Source organism: Trachinotus anak, unplaced genomic scaffold, assembly GCF_046630095.1.
Source record: "Trachinotus anak isolate AG129_WGS33_773 ecotype Australia unplaced genomic scaffold, CSIRO_AGI_Tana_v1 ptg000026l, whole genome shotgun sequence".
In the NCBI taxonomy this organism is placed as follows: domain Eukaryota; kingdom Metazoa; phylum Chordata; class Actinopteri; order Carangiformes; family Carangidae; genus Trachinotus; species Trachinotus anak.
In genome coordinates this window covers 2,265,448-2,278,910 of record NW_027273877.1, presented here as the reverse complement: position 1 = coordinate 2,278,910, position 13,463 = coordinate 2,265,448, and the positions used below count along the sequence as shown (strand labels likewise).

General features: G+C 44.5%; 1 protein-coding gene across 19 annotated transcripts in view; it reads left to right on the top strand.

Annotated features, from left to right (window-relative positions):
* The window catches only part of LOC139609729 (protein unc-80 homolog), a 48,120-nt gene extending 46,582 nt beyond the window's left edge, over positions 1-1,538 (top strand). For all 19 annotated transcript variants that reach the window (XM_071464651.1, XM_071464647.1, XM_071464650.1 and 16 more), the window contains 2 exons: positions 729-768; positions 892-1,538. The gene's annotated coding sequence lies outside the window, so the exon portion shown is untranslated. The remainder of the gene's footprint in view (positions 1-728; positions 769-891) is intronic.
* The last annotated feature ends 11,925 nt before the right edge of the window (positions 1,539-13,463 follow it).

The following is a 13,463-nucleotide window of genomic DNA, read 5'->3' as shown; positions in this document are numbered from 1 at the left end:
GTCTGTGCTTCTTTGTAGTCATTTTGCTTCCTTTTGTTGTCCTTTTGTGCTTCTTTGTCGTCGTTTTGCTTCTGTTTGTTGTCCTTTTGTGCTTCTTTCTTGTCGTCTGTGTCTCTTTGTTGTCATTTTGCTTCCTTTTGTTGTCGTTTAGGGTTTGGGTTAGCCCAACAAGCTCTGATGGAAATTCATGCAGGTGGACACACATTTGTATTCCTCCTCTCAGCTTCTACTCTGTTTCTATGTTTCATCCTCATATTGTGCATGTGACATAGCAAGGGGAAGGCTCTTTTATCTCATACTTTCCACACAGTGGCATCAGGACAGTATGAGCATCAACCCTGTCACCTACACATATCATCATAGACAGACTAATTATTGCAACTGTCATGTCCTCCAGTTAAACATGTTGGAGCATAACTAACAGTGCGCTGTAGGTGCACTAATGAAAATGTCAAATCATCTTTTAAAATGATAAAACACATTCAAGTCTAAAAAAAACACATGTACATCCCACCTGTGAGACACAGGACACAAGGGCTCACTGTTTAGTTTTTTCTTTTACTGTGTACTCATTACTTTTATTTCTTATCTCACTATATCACAAATCATTGTGTACATTTTATTCAAACTACACAACAGAAATTCAACATTTTTTTCAAAAATGATGAAAAGAAAAAGAGTGGATACAATTCATATTATTAACACTTATTTTCTCTTTTGCTTTGTAGATGGCTGCAGAACAACGGCACATTGACAAGGAGTCTTCAGGTCAGTCCAAATCCACAACAATATGCCATTTTTCACCGCCACATTTCACTATCAGCTATAAATTGTGCAAAAGTTTATTATTGTTCACTTTTTGACTCTCAGCTTTGCTGTATGTTAACTCAGATGCTGCACTGGTCCAGTGCCTGGAGGGGACCACAGACGCTCCACAGACGGACGGAGGAGACGGCGTTCCTGCGCTTCAGCTGGGACGTAAGATACAAAATATTTGAAATGTTGACTTGTTGCTTAAAGCCGCCTATCTCAGGCCTTTAAGCAACAAGTCAACATTTCAAATATTTTGTGTCTTACCAGCACGCGCACACGCCCCCTGCTGAGGGGGCTTGAAGTGGAGGGGCTGCACAACTTTGTTTGATATATATGGTTTATTAAAACAGTTGGAAGGTTAATATTGTTTTGTGTAATATAACCCTCACCTTTCATCTCTCCAAACCTCAGGGAAGGGACACGGCCCCCTCACCCATTCCCTACTGGCCCATTGGGTTTTTGTCATTTGGACACAAGCTGGCATCGAACCGGGGACTACGGGGGGGGGGGGGGGGAGACACGGCCCCCTCACCCACTGCGCAATTGAGTTTTTGTCATTTGGACACAAGCTGGCATCGAACCGGGGACTACAGGGGGGGGAGGGGACACGGCCCCCTCATCCACTCCCTACTGCCCAATTGGGTTTTTGTCATTTGGACACGAGCTGGCATCGAACCGGGGACTACTGGGTCGGGGGGGGAGGGGACACGGCCCCCTCATCCACTCCCTACTGCCCAATTGGGTTTTTGTCGTTTGGACACGAGCTGGCATCGAACCGGGGACTACGGGGTTGTCGCCCATGCAACCACATTGTGGGGAAGAACTTAACCATTACACCACAAGTTCCTCCCTGAATGGAGAAGTTTTCGGTTTGTATTTGAAGCTACTCTCTGGGTGTGGGGGACTTTAAAAGTGTGAAGTTTAAGAGTTACATCTTTGTGTGGGATTTGAACCCAGGCTCTCCAACAACAGGGTAGAGGTTTGAACCACTGAGCTATCAAGCTAGTCATAATTACTCAGACTTTGTTAGAACTTTTGACTGTTTCCTTTGAGCGCTGTCCCATGAAGTTTAAAAAGTCACATCTACCTGTGGGATTTGATCCCGTAACCTCAAACAACAGAGTAGAATTCTATCCCTGTGAGCTATCAAGCTAGCCACAATTGCCAATCCTTTGTTAGACATTTTGACTGTTTCCTTTGAGCGCTGTTCCATGAAGTTTAAAAGTTGCATTCCTGCCTGGGGGATTTGAACCTCCAACCTTAAAATCTAGAGAAGAGCATTCTAGCTCCTTGAGCTACCAAGTTAGACATGAGAAAAAAAATGATCTTTGACATTTTCTATCATCTAGGTATTGGAGCAAACCAGCCAACAGGTTACTTCCAATGTTCTAAAATAGCCCCCAAACACTCTGAGCTCTGGAACTAGTTCAAATGAAGAAATAAAAAGTCTTTTTTTAAAAGGTTTCCAGTTTTTGACATCAAAAAATGATGTAGTTGGATTAACCAAGACTTGAACCAACAACCCCTCACTCTGCAGTGGAACACACTACAACTCTGAGCCACTGGGGTTAACACAGTGATGCCTTCTTTGTTAAATATATCAAGTCTGTCCTTGGGTGTTGGATGCCAAAAGTAAAAAGAATAAGGAAGATTTGAACTTACAATCTTTGAGTTTCCAGAGTAGCCCACTAACACCATAAACCACTGGTGTTGGTACACCGTGAAAGTGTCATTGTAAGGTTTTGAGTCTTTTTCTCTACTTGCTCTACTTAAAATGTAACTTAGAATGGAACCCACAACCTGAAAACTCAGCACTAACCCTGTGAGCCACCATGTCACTCCTTTGGACACTGCTTCTTCGAGTCCGATGGGATTTGAACCCTTGCCCTCCAATTACCCTGTGAGGCACTTAACCCCTTGAGCCACCAGGATTGGAATTTTTGCAAAAAAATTTGGCCATTTGATTGAACCAACATCCTCAAGCTCTCAGGCAGCGTTAACACAGGTGCTGCACCAGTCCAGTGCCTGGAGGGGACCAGAGACGTTCTACAGACCTACAGAAAAGACGCCGTTCCAGTGTTTAGGCTCCGATGTAAGATACAAAATATTTGAAATAATTGGTTGTTGCTTAAAGTCAAAGATACCAAAATCTTCTGTCAGAAACAGTTTAGAAGCAGGGAGAGCTCTAAGTTGCTGATGTTCTCTTGGTACCAGCTTGTATCTACAACAGTTAGACTCACACACTCACTCACTCACTAAACCTTTAAAAAATTGAATTTGCATCATCAGATCTACTAGGTCAGGGGTCGGCAACCCGCGGCTCCAGAGCCGCATGTGGCTCTTTCATCCCTCTGTTGTGGCTCCCTGTGGCTTTGGAAAATAGATAATGAGTATTTAATTTAAATGTATTTAAAGGGTCATCAGTGTACAATCAGCACACCTGAGGAGTTGTTGTGTGTTTGTTGGCGGCTCAGTGTATGTGAAAAGGTGGATATCGCCACCCAGTGTGTCAGAATGTGTAGTGTCATGGCTTTAGATCAAGTGAATCCTAAAGAAAAAGAATAAAAATATCCAAAATATATTATTCCTAATACTAATAATGATGATGATGATGGTTACACCCTATTCCCTAATGCGGCCTGTATTATAAAAGCTAGCAATCCCCTTGTGATTTCCCTGAAATTGTGTCCTGTGCTGGATGATGATTTTAGACTCCATGCCTGCCCTGCCTCAAGTTGTGTTTCTTGGTCTCTCCCTCTGTAAATAATATTTCCTACAATGCATGAGTATATGTTGTATATCTTCCAGAGTGTTACACCACTGACAAAAATTTGTTGGACTTTTCGCTCCTGAGGAGTTGGGGTGGAGCATACACAAGCGCACACACACACACACACACACACACACACACACACACAGAGAAAGACCAGATTGAAAAGCTTTGTTGAGTCTGAGTGAGTCTAACATTTGTAGATACAAGCTGGTACCAAGAGAACATCAGCAGCCGAGCACTCTCTCTGCTTCTAAACTGTTTCTGACAGAAGATTTTGGTATCTTTGACTTTAAGCAACAACTAATTATTTCAAATATTTTGTATCTTACATGGGAGCCTAAACACTGGAACGGCGTCTTCTCCGTTGGTCTGTAGAACGTCTCCAGTCCCCTCCAGGCACTGGACTGGTGCAGCACCTGTGTTGAATTCAATTCAATTCAATTTTATTTGTATAGCGCCAAATCATAATATACATTATCTCAAGGCACTTTACAGGGTCAGGTCAAGACCTTACTTTGTTAAAGAGAAAAACCGAACAGTTCCCACAAAGAGCAAGCACTCGGTGACAGGGCGGAGGAAAAAGTCCCTTTTAACAGGGAGAAACCTCCAACAGAACCGGGCTCAGGGTGGGGGGGTCTGCCTTGAGCGGTTGGGTTAAGGAGAAGATAAAAAGAGGGGGTGGGGGGAGGAGAGAGGAGAGAAGAGAGAGAGAGAAAGACCAGGAACAGCTGTTTAGGTAATGGTGTTATCAATAATAATGACAGGTAAGAGTGGTTAATAGTAAAGATGAGTAGTGGTGGACCTGGATCCTGCTGCTCCAGAGGCAGAGATACCTGCAGAATGAGGACAGAGAGAGAGAGAGAGAGAGAGAGAGAGAGAGGAGAAGCACAAACTACGGGAGAGAAAAAAAAATACAAAGTTAATGGCATGAAGTCATCGAGAGAGAGAGAGAGCGCCCAGTGAATCATGGGAATCCCCCAGCAGTCTAGCTCTATAGCAGCATAACTAAGGGATGGGTCAGGACATACCCGAGCCAGCCCTCACTATAAGCTTTACTAACATGACTTTTGTGATGACAGAGGAGTCATTATTAACATGAACAAACTGGAGTCTATCTGACAGATATGACTTAAACCAGCTTAGTGCGGTTCCTTTGATGCTGACCATATGCTGTAGTCTCTGTAATAGAATCTTATGATCGATGGTGTCAAATGCAGCACTAAGATCTAGCAGGACAAGTATAGAGACAAGTCCATTGTCTGAGGCTATGAGGAGATCATTGGTAACCTTAATCAGAGCTGTTTCTGTGCTATGATGGACTCTAAAACCTGAGTGAAAATCTTCAAACAAACCATTTCTGTGCAAATAATCACATAACTGGTTTGCAACAACCTTCTCAAGGATTTTGGAAATAAAGGGGAGGTTGGATATAGGTCTATAACTGGCTAAAAGATCAGGATCAAGAGTAGGCTTTTTAGCCTGGCTACAGTGCTGAACAGAAACCTGGGATTGTTCTTGTTTTCTTCTATCAATGATGAATAATAGGATGTTCTGGCTTTTTTTTATACACCAATAGGCTGTCTTTCCAAGCCTTTCGAGATTCTTCCAGGTTAGTAGAACGCCACCTTCTTTGTAGTTTCCTTGAATTTTGCTTTAAAGCTCGTGTTTCTGAGTTGTACCATGGAGCTAGCCTTTTCTGACTCACTACCTTCTTCATCAGAGGGGCCACAGTATCTAGAGTTGCACGCAGTGAGGCTGCAGTACTGTCAACAAGCTCATCAACCTGTGTGGATATGAAGTTAAGAGAGCTGTTCCCTACTGCATTGATACATGGCAGTGGGCTAAGTACTGATGAGATCCTTTCTTTGAATTTGCGAACGGTATTGACAGACAGACACCTGCTGTAATGGATTTTTTCCCCAGATGCTGTGTAGTCCATGACTGAAAACTCAAATGTTAACAGAAAATGGTCAGATAACACCGCCTGAGAGCTTGAGGCTGTTGGTTCAATCAAATACCCAAATTTTTTTGCAAAAACACCAGCCCTGGTGGCTCAAGGGGTTAAGTGCCTCACAGGGTAATTGGAAGGCAAGGGTTCAAACCCCATCTGACTCAATCCTTTTTGAAGGCCACAACCCAGAGGGTAGTCTTCGGATTGCTCAAAGAAGTGTACTTCAAAGAACCGATGTGGTGGCTCACAGGGTTAGTGCTATGCTCTGGAGTTTTGAGGTTGTGGGTTTGATTCTCCGTTAGTTTTTAAGTAGAGCAGAGACTCTTGCAGCGTACCAACACCAGTGGCTTATGGTGTCAGTGGGCTATTCCAGAAAATCAAAGGTAATGAGTTTAAGTCTTGCTTATTTGTATTACTTTTGACAGCTAACACCCAAGGACAGACTTGAAACCTTTCAAAAGGTTGGATTGATGTGTTCACCTCAGTGGCTCAGAGTGGTAGAGTGTTATGCTGGATAGGTGGAGCTTGTTGGTTCAAGTCTTGGGTAGCCCATCTACTTTTGATGTCCAAAACTGGAAACATTTAAAAAGAAAAAAAGACTTTTTAATTGTTCATTTTAACTAGTTCCATAGCTCAGGGTGTTTGAGGGCTATTTCAGAACGTTGGAAGTAACCTGTCGGCTGGTTTGCGCCAATACTGAGATGCAACTTTTAAACTTCATGGGACAGCACTCAAAGGAAAGAGTCAAATGGTCTAACAAACTCTTGGCAACTAGAGCTAGCTTGATAGCTCAGAGGGGTAGATCTCCACCCTGTTGTTGAAGGTTGTTGGATCGAATCCCACAGAGGGATGCAGTTTTTAAACTTCATGGGACAGCGCTCAAAGGAAAGAGTCAAAAGTTTTAACAAAGTCTTGGCAAATATGCCTTGTTTGATAGCTCAGTGGTTCGAACCTCTACCCTGATGTTGGAGGTCTTGGGTTCAAATCCCACAGGTGAATGTGACTTTTAAACTTCATGGGACAGCGCTCAAAGGAAACAGTCAAAAGTTCTAACAAAGTCTGAGTAACTATGACTAGCTTGATAGCTCAGAGAGATAGAGTTCTACCCTGTTGTTGGAGAGCCTGGGTTCAAATCCCACACAAAGATGTAACTCTTAAACTTCACACTTTTAAAGTCCCCACACCCAGAGAGTAGCTTCAAATACAAACCGAAAACTTCTCCATTCAGGGAGGAACTTGTGGTATAATGGTTAAGTTCCTCCCCACAATGTGGTCGCATGGGCGACAACCCCGTAGTCCCCGGTTCGATGCCAGCTCGTGTCCAAATGACAAAAACCCAATTGGGCGGTAGAGAGTGGGTGAGGGGGCCGTGTCCCCTCCCCCCGTAGTCCCCGGTTCGATGCCAGCTCGTGTCAAATGACAAAAACGCAATGGCGCAGTGGGAGAGGGGGCCGTGTCCCCAACCCCGTAGTCCCCGGTTCGATGCCAGCTCGTGTCAAATGACAAAAACGCAATGGCGCAGTGGGAGAGGGGGCCGTGTCCCTCCCCCCCCCCCAACCCCGTAGTCCCCGGTTCGATGCCAGCTCGTGTCCAAATGACAAAAACCCAATTGGGGAGTAGGGAGTCCAATTGCAGTGGAGGGGCTGCATAACTTTGCTATATGTTTTATTAAAACAACTGGAAGGTTAATATTGTTTTGTGTAATATAACCCTCAGCTTTCATCTCTCCAAACCTCAGGGAAGGGACACGGCCCCCTCACCCATTCCCTACTGGCCCATTGGGTTTTTGTCATTTGGACACGAGCTGGCATCGAACCGGGGACTACGGGGGGGGGGACACGGCCCCCTCACCCACTGCGCAATTGCGTTTTTGTCATTTGGACACAAGCTGGCATCGAACCGGGGACTACAGGGGGGGGAGGGGACACGGCCCCCTCATCCACTCCCTACTGCCCAATTGGGTTTTTGTCATTTGGACACGAGCTGGCATCGAACCGGGGACTACTGGGTCGGGGGGGGAGGGGACACGGCCCCCTCATCCACTCCCTACTGCCCAATTGGGTTTTTGTCGTTTGGACACAAGCTGGCATCGAACCGGGGACTACGGGGTTGTCGCCCATGCAACCACATTGTGGGGAAGAACTTAACCATTACACCACAAGTTCCTCCCTGAATGGAGAAGTTTTCGGTTTGTATTTGAAGCTACTCTCTGGGTGTGGGGGACTTTAAAAGTGTGAAGTTTAAGAGTTACATCTTTGTGTGGGATTTGAACCCAGGCTCTCCAACAACAGGGTAGAGGTTTGAACCACTGAGCTATCAAGCTAGTCATAGTTACTCAGACTTTGTTAGAACTTTTGACTGTTTCCTTTGAGCGCTGTCCCATGAAGTTTAAAAAGTCACATCTACCTGTGGGATTTGATCCCGTAACCTCAAACAACAGAGTAGAACTCTATCCCTGTGAGCTATCAAGCTAGCCACAATTGCCAATCCTTTGTTAGACATTTTGACTGTTTCCTTTGAGCGCTGTTCCATGAAGTTTAAAAGTTGCATTCCTCCCTGGGGGATTTAAACCTCCAACCTTAAAAACTAGAGAAGAGCATTCTAGCTCCTTGAGCTACCAAGTTAGACATGAGAAAAAAAATGATCTTTGACATTTTCTATCATCTAGGTATTGGAGCAAACCAGCCAACAGGTTACTTCCAATGTTCTAAAATAGCCACCAAACACTCTGAGCTCTGGAACTAGTTCAAATGAAGAAATAAAAAGTCTTTTTTTAAAAGGTTTCCAGTTTTTGACATCAAAAAATGATGTAGTTGGATTAACCAAGACTTGAACCAACAACCCCTCACTCTGCAGTGGAACACACTACAACTCTGAGCCACTGGGGTTAACACAGTGATGCCTTCTTTGTTAAATATATCAAGTCTGTCCTTGGGTGTTGGATGCCAAAAGTAAAAAGAATAAGGAAGATTTGAACTTACAATCTTTGAGTTTCCAGAGTAGCCCACTAACACCATAAACCACTGGTGTTGGTACGCCGTGAAAGTGTCATTGTAAGGTTTTGAGTCTTTTTCTCTACTTGCTCTACTTAAAATGTAACTTAGAATGGAACCCACAACCTGAAAACTCAGCACTAACCCTGTGAGCCACCATGTCACTCCTTTGGACACTGCTTCTTCGAGTCCGATGGGATTTGAGCCCTTGCCCTCCAATTACCCTGTGAGGCACTTAACCCCTTGAGCCACCAGGATTGGAATTTTTGCAAAAAAATTTGGCCATTTGATTGAACCAACATCCTCAAGCTCTCAGGCAGCGTTAACACAGGTGCTGCACCAGTCCAGTGCCTGGAGGGGACCAGAGACGTTCTACAGACCTACAGAAAAGACGCCGTTCCTGTGTTTAGGCTCCGATGTAAGATACAAAATATTTGAAATAATTGGTTGTTGCTTAAAGTCAAAGATACCAAAATCTTCTGTCAGAAACAGTTTAGAAGCAGGGAGAGCTCTAAGTTGCTGATGTTCTCTTGGTACCAGCTTGTATCTACAACAGTTAGACTCACACACTCACTCACTCACTAAACCTTTAAAAAATTGAATTTGCATCATCAGATCTACTAGGTCAGGGGTCGGCAACCCGCGGCTCCAGAGCCGCATGTGGCTCTTTCATCCCTCTGTTGTGGCTCCCTGTGGCTTTGGAAAATAGATAATGAGTATTTAATTTAAATGTATTTAAAGGGTCATCAGTGTACAATCAGCACACCTGAGGAGTTGTTGTGTGTTTGTTGGCGGCTCAGTGTATGTGAAAAGGTGGATATCGCCACCCAGTGTGTCAGAATGTGTAGTGTCATGGCTTTAGATCAAGTGAATCCTAAAGAAAAAGAATAAAAATATCCAAAATATATTATTCCTAATACTAATAATGATGATGATGATGGTTACACCCTATTCCCTAATGCGGCCTGTATTATAAAAGCTAGCAATCCCCTTGTGATTTCCCTGAAATTGTGTCCTGTGCTGGATGATGATTTTAGACTCCATGCCTGCCCTGCCTCAAGTTGTGTTTCTTGGTCTCTCCCTCTGTAAATAATATTTCCTACAATGCATGAGTATATGTTGTATATCTTCCAGAGTGTTACACCACTGACAAAAATTTGTTGGACTTTTCGCTCCTGAGGAGTTGGGGTGGAGCATACACAAGCGCACACACACACACACACACACACACAGAGAAAGACCAGATTGAAAAGCTTTGTTGAGTCTGAGTGAGTCTAACATTTGTAGATACAAGCTGGTACCAAGAGAACATCAGCAGCCGAGCACTCTCTCTGCTTCTAAACTGTTTCTGACAGAAGATTTTGGTATCTTTGACTTTAAGCAACAACTAATTATTTCAAATATTTTGTATCTTACATGGGAGCCTAAACACTGGAACGGCGTCTTCTCCGTTGGTCTGTAGAACGTCTCCAGTCCCCTCCAGGCACTGGACTGGTGCAGCACCTGTGTTGAATTCAATTCAATTCAATTTTATTTGTATAGCGCCAAATCATAATATACATTATCTCAAGGCACTTTACAGGGTCAGGTCAAGACCTTACTTTGTTAAAGAGAAAAACCGAACAGTTCCCACAAAGAGCAAGCACTCGGTGACAGGGCGGAGGAAAAAGTCCCTTTTAACAGGGAGAAACCTCCAACAGAACCGGGCTCAGGGTGGGGGGGTCTGCCTTGAGCGGTTGGGTTAAGGAGAAGATAAAAAGAGGGGGTGGGGGGAGGAGAGAGGAGAGAAGAGAGAGAGAGAAAGACCAGGAACAGCTGTTTAGGTAATGGTGTTATCAATAATAATGACAGGTAAGAGTGGTTAATAGTAAAGATGAGTAGTGGTGGACCTGGATCCTGCTGCTCCAGAGGCAGAGATACCTGCAGAATGAGGACAGAGAGAGAGAGAGAGAGAGAGAGAGAGAGAGGAGAAGCACAAACTACGGGAGAGAAAAAAAAATACAAAGTTAATGGCATGAAGTCATCGAGAGAGAGAGAGAGCGCCCAGTGAATCATGGGAATCCCCCAGCAGTCTAGCTCTATAGCAGCATAACTAAGGGATGGGTCAGGACATACCCGAGCCAGCCCTCACTATAAGCTTTACTAACATGACTTTTGTGATGACAGAGGAGTCATTATTAACATGAACAAACTGGAGTCTATCTGACAGATATGACTTAAACCAGCTTAGTGCGGTTCCTTTGATGCTGACCATATGCTGTAGTCTCTGTAATAGAATCTTATGATCGATGGTGTCAAATGCAGCACTAAGATCTAGCAGGACAAGTATAGAGACAAGTCCATTGTCTGAGGCTATGAGGAGATCATTGGTAACCTTAATCAGAGCTGTTTCTGTGCTATGATGGACTCTAAAACCTGAGTGAAAATCTTCAAACAAACCATTTCTGTGCAAATAATCACATAACTGGTTTGCAACAACCTTCTCAAGGATTTTGGAAATAAAGGGGAGGTTGGATATAGGTCTATAACTGGCTAAAAGATCAGGATCAAGAGTAGGCTTTTTAGCCTGGCTACAGTGCTGAACAGAAACCTGGGATTGTTCTTGTTTTCTTCTATCAATGATGAATAATAGGATGTTCTGGCTTTTTTTTATACACCAATAGGCTGTCTTTCCAAGCCTTTCGAGATTCTTCCAGGTTAGTAGAACGCCACCTTCTTTGTAGTTTCCTTGAATTTTGCTTTAAAGCTCGTGTTTCTGAGTTGTACCATGGAGCTAGCCTTTTCTGACTCACTACCTTCTTCATCAGAGGGGCCACAGTATCTAGAGTTGCACGCAGTGAGGCTGCAGTACTGTCAACAAGCTCATCAACCTGTGTGGATATGAAGTTAAGAGAGCTGTTCCCTACTGCATTGATACATGGCAGTGGGCTAAGTACTGATGAGATCCTTTCTTTGAATTTGCGAACGGTATTGACAGACAGACACCTGCTGTAATGGATTTTTTCCCCAGATGCTGTGTAGTCCATGACTGAAAACTCAAATGTTAACAGAAAATGGTCAGATAACACCGCCTGAGAGCTTGAGGCTGTTGGTTCAATCAAATACCCAAATTTTTTTGCAAAAACACCAGCCCTGGTGGCTCAAGGGGTTAAGTGCCTCACAGGGTAATTGGAAGGCAAGGGTTCAAACCCCATCTGACTCAATCCTTTTTGAAGGCCACAACCCAGAGGGTAGTCTTCGGATTGCTCAAAGAAGTGTACTTCAAAGAACCGATGTGGTGGCTCACAGGGTTAGTGCTATGCTCTGGAGTTTTGAGGTTGTGGGTTTGATTCTCCGTTAGTTTTTAAGTAGAGCAGAGACTCTTGCAGCGTACCAACACCAGTGGCTTATGGTGTCAGTGGGCTATTCCAGAAAATCAAAGGTAATGAGTTTAAGTCTTGCTTATTTGTATTACTTTTGACAGCTAACACCCAAGGACAGACTTGAAACCTTTCAAAAGGTTGGATTGATGTGTTCACCTCAGTGGCTCAGAGTGGTAGAGTGTTATGCTGGATAGGTGGAGCTTGTTGGTTCAAGCCTTGGGTAGCCCATCTACTTTTGATGTCCAAAACTGGAAACATTTAAAAAGAAAAAAAGACTTTTTAATTGTTCATTTTAACTAGTTCCATAGCTCAGGGTGTTTGAGGGCTATTTCAGAACGTTGGAAGTAACCTGTCGGCTGGTTTGCGCCAATACTGAGATGCAACTTTTAAACTTCATGGGACAGCACTCAAAGGAAAGAGTCAAATGGTCTAACAAACTCTTGGCAACTAGAGCTAGCTTGATAGCTCAGAGGGGTAGATCTCCACCCTGTTGTTGAAGGTTGTTGGATCGAATCCCACAGAGGGATGCAGTTTTTAAACTTCATGGGACAGCGCTCAAAGGAAAGAGTCAAAAGTTTTAACAAAGTCTTGGCAAATATGCCTTGTTTGATAGCTCAGTGGTTCGAACCTCTACCCTGATGTTGGAGGTCTTGGGTTCAAATCCCACAGGTGAATGTGACTTTTAAACTTCATGGGACAGCGCTCAAAGGAAACAGTCAAAAGTTCTAACAAAGTCTGAGTAACTATGACTAGCTTGATAGCTCAGAGAGATAGAGTTCTACCCTGTTGTTGGAGAGCCTGGGTTCAAATCCCACACAAAGATGTAACTCTTAAACTTCACACTTTTAAAGTCCCCACACCCAGAGAGTAGCTTCAAATACAAACCGAAAACTTCTCCATTCAGGGAGGAACTTGTGGTATAATGGTTAAGTTCCTCCCCACAATGTGGTCGCATGGGCGACAACCCCGTAGTCCCCGGTTCGATGCCAGCTCGTGTCCAAATGACAAAAACCCAATTGGGCGGTAGAGAGTGGGTGAGGGGGCCGTGTCCCCTCCCCCCGTAGTCCCCGGTTCGATGCCAGCTCGTGTCAAATGACAAAAACGCAATGGCGCAGTGGGAGAGGGGGCCGTGCCCCCAACCCCGTAGTCCCCGGTTCGATGCCAGCTCGTGTCAAATGACAAAAACGCAATGGCGCAGTGGGAGAGGGGGCCGTGCCCCCAACCCCGTAGTCCCCGGTTCGATGCCAGCTCGTGTCAAATGACAAAAATGCAATGGCGCAGTGGGAGAGGGGGCCGTGTCCCTCCCCCCCCCCCAACCCCGTAGTCCCCGGTTCGATGCCAGCTCGTGTCCAAATGACAAAAACCCAATTGGGGAGTAGGGAGTCCAATTGCAGTGGAGGGGCTGCATAACTTTGCTATATGTTTTATTAAAACAACTGGAAGGTTAATATTGTTTTGTGTAATATAACCCTCAGCTTTCATCTCTCCAAACCTCAGGGAAGGGACACGGCCCCCTCACCCATTCCCTACTGGCCCATTGGGTTTTTGTCATTTGGACACGAGCTGGCATC